This window comes from Sinocyclocheilus grahami, unplaced genomic scaffold (assembly GCF_001515645.1).
Source record: "Sinocyclocheilus grahami isolate Dianchi unplaced genomic scaffold, SAMN03320097.WGS_v1.1 scaffold58.1, whole genome shotgun sequence".
NCBI lineage: Eukaryota > Metazoa > Chordata > Actinopteri > Cypriniformes > Cyprinidae > Sinocyclocheilus > Sinocyclocheilus grahami.
The window spans coordinates 3413661-3423710 of record NW_015505237.1 but is presented as its reverse complement, the minus strand read 5'-3'; the positions used below and the strand labels follow the sequence as shown (position 1 = coordinate 3423710).

Sequence of the window (10050 nt, the reverse complement as noted above, 5' to 3'; positions counted from 1 at the left end):
CATTTTGAAGGCTCAGGAAACCTTTGCAGGTGTTTTGAGTTGATTAGCTGATTGGCATGTCACCATATTCTAATTAGTTGAGATAGTGAATTGGTGGGTTTTTGTTAAATGTGAGCCAAAATCATCACAATTACAAGAACCAAAGACTTAAACTACTTCAGTCTGTGTGTATTGAATTTATTTAATACACGAGTTTCACAATTTGAGTTGAATTACTGAAATAAATGAACTTTTCCACAACATTCTAATTTATTGAGATGCACCTGTAGTTGGCACATCAGTTTTCTTTCTGCTGTGTGCAGGGTTGCCAGGTTTTCACAACAAAGCCCGCCCAAACGCATTCCGGGGGGCTAAATACAAATTTTTGGTAGGGTTCCCCTGGTAAAATTAGCACTCTAGGGGCTAAATATCGCGTTATTGGGGTCGGACATGATAAACAACCTGCAGCAACAGTGTTAAAGTAGCCCAGACAGCTCCGTGGGAATACTGCGGACTTGGCAACACTGGTCTTTTCGCTCACACACTAACAAACAGCCAATCACAATCCAGAATCCAAAACAGATGTGAGAAAGCCAGCCAATTGGAATTTATATGTAAATATACTCCGGTACTTTGAATAGACGTGATGTAAGGTGATTTTCTATTTTTTTTCTTCTTCATATAATATAAATATAAATATACTTCATATATTTATGTTCAGTTCTTTCACTTTAATAGCATAGAAAAGTACCTATACATTGCCATTAAATTAAAATGACTGAACCTAAATATAGGAGCCTGATAAAAATGATAATTTCAGAAGAAAAAATTTCAGACGGCACTTAGAGGCTTTTTTCATCTGAACTCTTCAATTGTTCATTTGTGATCCACCTTATTAGTAGCTTGTGCCTGCGATTGTTGATCAGTTAGTACACTGCAAGAAAAATGTCTAGAACATTTACTAGTCATTTTCCAGGACATTATCCATACAATGCATAATTTAAAATGCAGGTAAAAAAACTGAAAAATAAATACGGAAAATTCCTTCATATTAATAAATAGACTGTGCCCTATTTTTACAGATATTTTCTTAGAATGCAGCATAATAACTAACTGCTAATACACTGCTTAAAACTATAATGGTTCAGAATGTGTAGTTTACTAGCTACAAAAAAACAACAACTTTAATTGTAGGCCCTAATTGTTCAAAAATGTGTAAGTGTTCAATAATTCAATGTTGTATTTAAAAAATACAGTTAATATTATATGGTGTTATGTTATATTTTACAAACACGTCTAAATGAACACACACAAAATATTTTCTTAATATTCTATGCAATTTTTAGCAACAAATTGACCTTCCCTTAGCAACTTCCCCTGAAAATTAATTGGCAACACTGTTTGAAAGCACAATAATAATAACATTTGTCACGTGGTGCGTGCTACCTCTCTCTGCGTGCAAACACAGTTTCTGTGGTGAGCTGTTGTATGAAGGGTTCGGCTTTCTGAGCCGCTGTGTGTGCGCCCCCTGGAGGAAGAGGCCGGTCATACACAGCAGGCAGCCGCTCACGCTCGACAACAGCACCGCCATGTCCGGCGGCGGGGACGCTGAAGTCTCCCGCGGTATAGAGCTCAGCGAGAAGTAGGGCAACCTGCAACATCGCCGAGACGCACGCACTCAGACTCCAACAACGTAAAACGACATAAATTCAACCCATTCGTGTCCAATGCGTGTCCCCTGCGCCGCTCTCATGTGTTCCGGTCCCGGTCCGGGCTGACATTCAGACGAGTCAGGATTTTGCCTATTTTTCCACTGTTTGCATTTGCTACTTTACATGAGTAACACGCAAAACAGGTAATTGTTAACGTTTATTTGGAGCAGCGCAGCAAGGCTGTTGTTGGTTTGATCTAACTAGATCACTCTCTGTGACTAAATGCATGAGTGCAGTGTGTTTATTGGGTTAATGAAGTGTTTGTTCATGCGTGATATCTCATGCATGGCACTTCAGTTGCTTATATTAATTGAAAGCATTGGTTGCTGGTTAGTCTCGAGTATAACGTACATGGAATTTGTTTATAATTGCATTAAAGCAGTTTTAACTCGTTTTCAGGAAAGTTCAAAAGCCATTTAAACGTGATAAACGTAGCAAACCCTGTAAAATAAACTTGTTTTAGGATGCATGTTTGCATCTGCCACTGTGTATACCTCTAATACTTCACAGCTCTCTCAGGCCCCCAAGAATGAAAAGGTTGAGCAGAGAGTGCGAGGGGCCGGCGGACTCCTGCAAGAGGGCCAGACAGCCCGCCGAGGACCCTGGAGATCTGCTGTCCAACTGGGCTCGACTGCCACAGGAGATCCTGCTTCACATCTTCCAGTACCTGCCTCTCCTCGATCGCGCCTTCGCCTCGCTGGTCTGCCGCGGCTGGAATCAGGCCTTCCACATGCCCGAGCTGTGGAGGTGCTTTGAGTTTGAGCTCAACCAGCCTGCCAGCTCTTACCTGAAGGCCACTCATCCTGACCTAATAAAGCAAATCATCAAGAGGCACTCCAATCATTTACAGTACGTCAGCTTCAAGGTGAGAGGCTCAGCGGGAAGCTGACAGTTACCAGCTGGCTCCACATTACAGCTCTCAAATCATGCCGAACTTAAAGGGACAGCTCACCCAGAAATAAAATTTCTGGCAAAATGTACTGACTCAAATCATGTCGTTTCAAACCTGTATGACTTTCTCTTTTTTAGGGATGCACGATATATCGGCCACCATATCGGTATCGGATTAAATGCTCATTTTTTCTGTTATCGGTATCGGCCTGATAAGAAAATTTGGCCGATATCTTAAAGCCGATAAATAATGCATTATTTCCTTCAGAGACACTTCAGATGCGCGCTGTTCGTTTGCAGCCTTTTGTGCAATTGTACGTTGTAATATTGTGTTTATTTGATGTATATCTGATTTATCTCATATAGAATGCGTTTGGTTAAGTTAAAAGAGCGCTTCAGTTTACCGGTGATCGTCTTTAGCTCAGCGCACGCAGCTCAAACAGCAGTGCACAACATTAATAACTATGATTGGGAATGTCGTGTATATAACATTCTAATGAGAACATTATTATAATAAAACGTTGTGTATTCTTTGGGTTTAGTTGCTGTGTTTCAGCGCGTTGTTATGGGAAGAGCGCATCCACAACAGGATCACACATTCTGACTATAGCATGCAATAACTGCGTCATTTGTCATTTCATATATAAGTTGTAATATTATGTTTATGTTGTATTAATATTAATCTCAGGATGCATTTCCTTGAGTTAAATAAGCTGCCAGCAAAACGCTTCAGTTTACCGTGTTCATTCAGCTCTTCAGCTTCAGCTTGAGCTGCAGCTCAATGGCTGCTATTTAAAACAGTGGTATTAATTTGTTACTTTTTCAAAATCATTGATATATTATTAATAACAACAACCACTTGTATTTTTCTCTTATTATTTTCATCAACAATATGGTTTAGTAATTAAAATCATTTAATTATTGTCCGTGCAGAGGCTATTCTGTTTTATTGATCTGTGGCGTATTCATTTTGATTCTTTACACGTGTAATGATGTCCAGTGACTTGTTTGCATTATTTATGCATTATTTTATTTATTTGTAAGACTTTTTTATGACTAAATTTGGTAATGGGAGAGTAAAAATATTTTTAAAACGTACCACCGTTCAAACTAGGCTGCTTATGTTGAAGTGTTTGGGATGTGGTTTTTAATGATGAGACCTTTTTTGTAATCAGGCTCTCAAAAAGTATATAACAATTTGGATATAGATTTATCGGCCAACATATCGGTTATCGGCTTTCAAAAATAAAGAATAATCGGTTATCGGTATCGGCCAAAATGTTCATATCGGTGCATCCCTACAATAAACTATTCCTTAACTTGTATTCAACCTTGACTAGTCCTTTACAATAAAGATTTAATGAGATTTACACCAGTTTATGTCGCCCAGGAGAGTTTGTTTCTATGTGTACTGCAAACGACTAGATCATTATGTAATCCTTCACAATGTCAGCAGCATATATAGAGTTGGTATAGGGGGGTTTCAGGCACTGCAATTCATATTTAATTAGTTTTAAGGGGGGAGAAATACACAGGGATACATATTTAATGCATACTTTTCTGAGCATATTTAAACAATCTTGTCTATTTGTGTCCTCTTTTCTTTCTAACATCGTGCAGATTAGGTATATTAAACAATGAATATGAATCATTAATATACTTTAATTCTTTGTCTAGATAGTTGACAGAGATTATTAGTACTGTACAGATTGCAAGACACTGATTACACACTCATCACACAGAAATAGCTTTTTTTCATAAGGAAGTTTACTGATAGGCTAATCCAAAAGGTTCGTATGTGTCTTCAGAAAATCAGAAAATCACGCTACAGCTTCAAGTGATTAGGGCCCTCCGTCGCTCAGCGCGGTGAATCACGGACCCAAGTGCCTGAAATCCTGAAATAGGGCCTCATACAACACCCTTTAAACCACATACTGCTATGTGCCTCTTCTCTCGTGTAATGAAACGCCACACAGCCGTTTCTAATGCAGCCTATATGTTAAACACGACACTATACCTGCGAGAATAGCGTACACGACGGCTGTGTCTCAAATACTAGCGAGCTGCCTACACAGACAGCGTGTATGGTGATCATCTGCTAGTTTTAATTTTTCGAAAGGCACATATGAAGCCCAAAACGCTTAGCATATTAGACTATAACAGGCAAAACTGCAGCACACAAGGCTAGGCGCCGATTATGATGCCTAGATAGGCAGCTCACTAGGATTTGACACACAGCCTAAATATGACTATATATAGATGCAATAAGGATGAACAATGAAAAAGGGGGGAAAAGAAAAAAGATTAACAACAATATTCATGAATGGTCGTATAATAGCGTTTTAATATGGCATTGTCTCTTTTATTTTATAATAAATACCTTTGATTGAAAAGATTCGCCCAGCTGCATGAACTGATTTAAGTAGCTGTGGTATGACCAAATACATAAATAGACATTTTTACCGTGTTTTTCCGACGACATCTCGTTTATTTATCCGTTTCGACGATGTTCAGTTTGTGCCTCCAGTAATAAAACCCCAAATCCAACCAGTGCGTGTGTCAGATCACAGCAGACGATGCTGATGATTTCTCCAGGCTAATTATAGCGCATCTTCCGATGGTAATCCTGATGTAAAGCCTGGGTTATCTGGGTGTAAAAGCGACTGGATGTCTGTTGCTGCTTTATTTCCACGTTCACACACTGCAACATCCAGAGCAGCATCAGCAGCAGCAGCAGCAGCAAAACAGGGTTCAACTAACGCATCTAGTTACACGGAATTAACCAGAGCGTCTTAAAGAGACAGCAGAACCACACTACAGCATCCATGCCGCACATATCATCACATGTTAACATGATCTATTTAATACTACTAAAACTGATCAAGTGTATTTACAAAAAGAAAGGAAGAGACGGAAATTTAAAACGGAAAAATAAATTAAGAACGCCGAATAATGTTGTTACCATGGTAACTAATTTCCGATAAACTACCATCCTTATTGTTACAATAAAACTGTGTGAACTTGGCATTAATAATATTATATAATTAATATATTATATAATATTCATAATAAATAAATAAATAAACTTGGCATTAGCTAAAATTGACATTAAAATATTACAATCGCACATTGTTTTAAGGAGATACCATATTTATTTATGATGGTTTTTTGTAACTGTAGTATTGTACTTTGGGTTGTATGCAGCTTTAAATATTTTTAAGTAGGCCTAAATCTGATTCAAAATATTTTATATTTTCTGAAAGTTAGGCCTGGACTAACAAAAAACTGGTTTATTAATATGAAAAGTTGGTCTATATTGACTGCTAGTCACAATAGAGCTGTATTTGTAAAATATTCATAATATGGCTCTATTATAAACCGTTTATTTATTGAAAGCAGAATAATACAGACGTTGATATACAATTCTTGAGATACTGTGAAAACGAATCAAATATTCAGGACTGGGAAGACCAAATGTAAAACGTGAAGAATCATAAATTGAAAAACATATGATCATTCCCCGTATCTGAAAATGGTTTCATCCTAAATGATGTGGTTACAGTCCTGATTGATCTGAGGGCTAATTTATGATTTTTTTTTAATTTATGAACTATATTTAATAATAAAAATTGGTTGCAGAGGGTTAAGAGAGAGCAAAAATGCAGAATATATAAAGAAACATCGTGCATGACAAAAGTAAAATAAATAAATAAAAAATGACAGCAAACGTGAGAACAGCAACGATATCGACACACAAACACAAAAGAAACACCACTGCAGTTAAAATGCTCACAATGCAAACACACTGTATAATTTCTAGTTTTTCTGACAATATGGATGAAACCAGTATCCACATACAGCTCATTTTATTGCTGTACAGTTAGTTACAGTTCATGGCTGATGTCAATCTCCATTTCATATTGAGATCACATCTTTGGTCAGGTGTGAGGGGTGAATTACTCCTTCACTCACACATGCATACTCAACTCAATGTAAACATGCACTCAGTAATTCAAGTACAGTTTCTCAGGTCCATATTCTGCACGCTCTATTTTGTATCCAAATCAACACGCAATCACACTCTGCCTCTTGCGCTCTCTCTCTCTCAGGGTGTGTAGAGCGAGGCCCTTTCCATCTTGCTGCCCAGGACGGAGTCGCCCACAATGCGCGCAGCCTGTCTCACTTCCTTCAGGATCTCATCCAGCCTCTGGATGCAGCGAACGATCGTCCCCTCCTGCACATCCGTCAGCTGGGCAATCTCAGAAAACGGCTACCAAACACAAAAACATCAGCATTATCCCAATAAGGTCCTATTGTGAAAAATGTCTTTATACAAAGAGGAATTTTAATATAGTGACATTAATATCACTGCATTACAAGAATATGAATATTTTTGCAAAGTGCTATTATTAGAGAAACTACATTTAAGATAGATAGACGGACGGACGGAGAGATTGATAAATAGATGGATGGATGGATAGAAAGATAGACAGACAGACGGACAGACAGACAGATAAATAGATGGATGATGTAAAACGTGAAGAATCATAAATTGAAAAACATATGATCATTCCCCGTATCTGAAAATGGTTTCATCCTAAATGATGTGGTTACAGTCCTGATTGATCTGAGGGCTAATTTATGATTTTTTTTTAATTTATGAACTATATTTAATAATAAAAATTGGTTGCAGAGGGTTAAGAGAGAGCAAAAATGCAGAATATATAAAGAAACATCGTGCATGACAAAAGTAAAATAAATAAATAAAAAATGACAGCAAACGTGAGAACAGCAACGATATCGACACACAAACACAAAAGAAACACCACTGCAGTTAAAATGCTCACAATGCAAACACACTGTATAATTTCTAGTTTTTCTGACAATATGGATGAAACCAGTATCCACATACAGCTCATTTTATTGCTGTACAGTTAGTTACAGTTCATGGCTGATGTCAATCTCCATTTCATATTGAGATCACATCTTTGGTCAGGTGTGAGGGGTGAATTACTCCTTCACTCACACATGCATACTCAACTCAATGTAAACATGCACTCAGTAATTCAAGTACAGTTTCTCAGGTCCATATTCTGCACGCTCTATTTTGTATCCAAATCAACACGCAATCACACTCTGCCTCTTGCGCTCTCTCTCTCTCAGGGTGTGTAGAGCGAGGCCCTTTCCATCTTGCTGCCCAGGACGGAGTCGCCCACAATGCGCGCAGCCTGTCTCACTTCCTTCAGGATCTCATCCAGCCTCTGGATGCAGCGAACGATCGTCCCCTCCTGCACATCCGTCAGCTGGGCAATCTCAGAAAACGGCTACCAAACACAAAAACATCAGCATTATCCCAATAAGGTCCTATTGTGAAAAATGTCTTTATACAAAGAGGAATTTTAATATAGTGACATTAATATCACTGCATTACAAGAATATGAATATTTTTGCAAAGTGCTATTATTAGAGAAACTACATTTAAGATAGATAGACGGACGGACGGAGAGATAGATAAATAGATGGATGGATGGATAGAAAGATAGACAGACAGACATTAGAAAGACAGACAGACAGACGGACAGACAGACAGAAAAATAGATGGATGGATGGATGGACAGACAGACAGATAAATAGATGGATGGATGGATGGACAGACAGACAGACAGACGGATGGACGGACAGACATTAGTTAGATAGATAGATAGATAGATGGAAAGATAGACAGACAGACATTAGAAAGATAGACAGACAGACAGACGGACGGACAGACAGATAAATAGATGGATGGATGGATGGACAGACAGACAGATGGATGGACGGACAGACATTAGATAGATAGATGGATGGATGGAAAGATATACAGACAGATGGACAGACAGACAGATAAATAGATGGATGGATGGATGGACAGACAGACAGACGGATGGACGGACAGACATTAGATAGATAGATGGATGGATGGAAAGATATACAGACAGATGGACAGACAGACAGATAAATAGATGGATGGATGGATGGACAGACAGACAGACGGATGGACGGACAGACATTAGATAGATAGATGGATGGATGGAAAGATATACAGACAGATGGACAGACAGACAGATAAATAGATGGATGGATGGATGGACAGACAGACAGACGGATGGACGGACAGACATTAGATAGATAGATGGATGGATGGAAAGATATACAGACAGATGGACAGACAGACAGATAAATAGATGGATGGATGGATGGACAGACAGACAGACGGATGGACGGACAGACATTAGATAGATAGATGGATGGATGGAAAGATAGACAGACAGACGGACGGACGGACAGACAGACATTAGATAGATAGATGGATGGATGGAAAGACAGACAGACGGACAGACAGACAGATAAATAGATGGATGGATGGATGGACAGACAGACAGACGGATGGACGGACAGACATTAGATAGATAGATAGATGGATGGAAAGATAGACAGACAGACATTAGAAAGATAGACAGACAGACGGACGGACAGACAGATAAATAGATGGATGGATGGATGGACAGACAGACAGACGGATGGACGGACAGACATTAGATAGATAGATGGATGGATGGAAAGATAGAGAGACAGACATTAGATAGATAGATAGATGGATGGAAAGATAGACAGACAGACATTAGATAGATAGATGGATGGATGGAAAGATAGAGAGACAGACATTAGATAGATAGATAGATGGATGGAAAGATAGACAGACAGACATTAGATAGATAGATGGATGGATGGAAAGATAGAGAGACAGACATTAGATAGATAGATAGATGGATGGAAAGATAGACAGACAGACATTAGATAGATAGATGGATGGATGGAAAGATAGACAGACAGACATTAGATAGATAGATGGATGGATGGAAAGATAGAGAGACAGACATTAGATAGATAGATAGATATATATAGACAGACAGACATATAGATGGATAGACAGACATATAGGAGTTTCATACTTAGGTATTCCTTAAAGGACAAATTAATTTGTCTCTATGATATTATTAAATAAAAACTATAATATCAAGTGAACTAACTGAGCACCATAATAAGGCCACTGTGACGGTTGGATGATTTGTTTTAAGGTCAGTGCTCACCATGCCTCTTGCCCAGCAGTATTCAACCTCAGTCAGGCCGAACTTGAACTGGGCCACAAAATCTTCAGCAGTCTGAGCTATCCCACAATCCCTCTGCAGCTCACCAATACGCTGTGCCACATTGAGCACTTGATTGATGCCCTACAAAAGCAAGAGAATGGAAAAATTATTTATAATTGTATAATATATAAATATATGTATTATATGAATATATAACATAAATGAAATGTATAAATTATAAAAAGGGATCAGTAATTTTTTAAAAGAAATTAATACTCTTATTCAGCATGAACACATTAAATAGATCAAAAGTGACAGTAAAGATATTTACAATGTAA

General features: G+C 38.2%; 2 pseudogenes; one reads left to right on the top strand and one right to left on the bottom strand.

Annotated features, from left to right (window-relative positions):
- The first annotated feature begins 1481 nt into the window (after positions 1–1481).
- Positions 1482–2580, top strand: LOC107584343 (F-box/LRR-repeat protein 3 pseudogene; annotated as a pseudogene).
- Positions 2581–7405: 4825 nt separating this feature from the next.
- Positions 7406–10050, bottom strand: part of LOC107584342 (helicase SKI2W-like) — a 13454-nt pseudogene continuing 10809 nt past the window's right edge.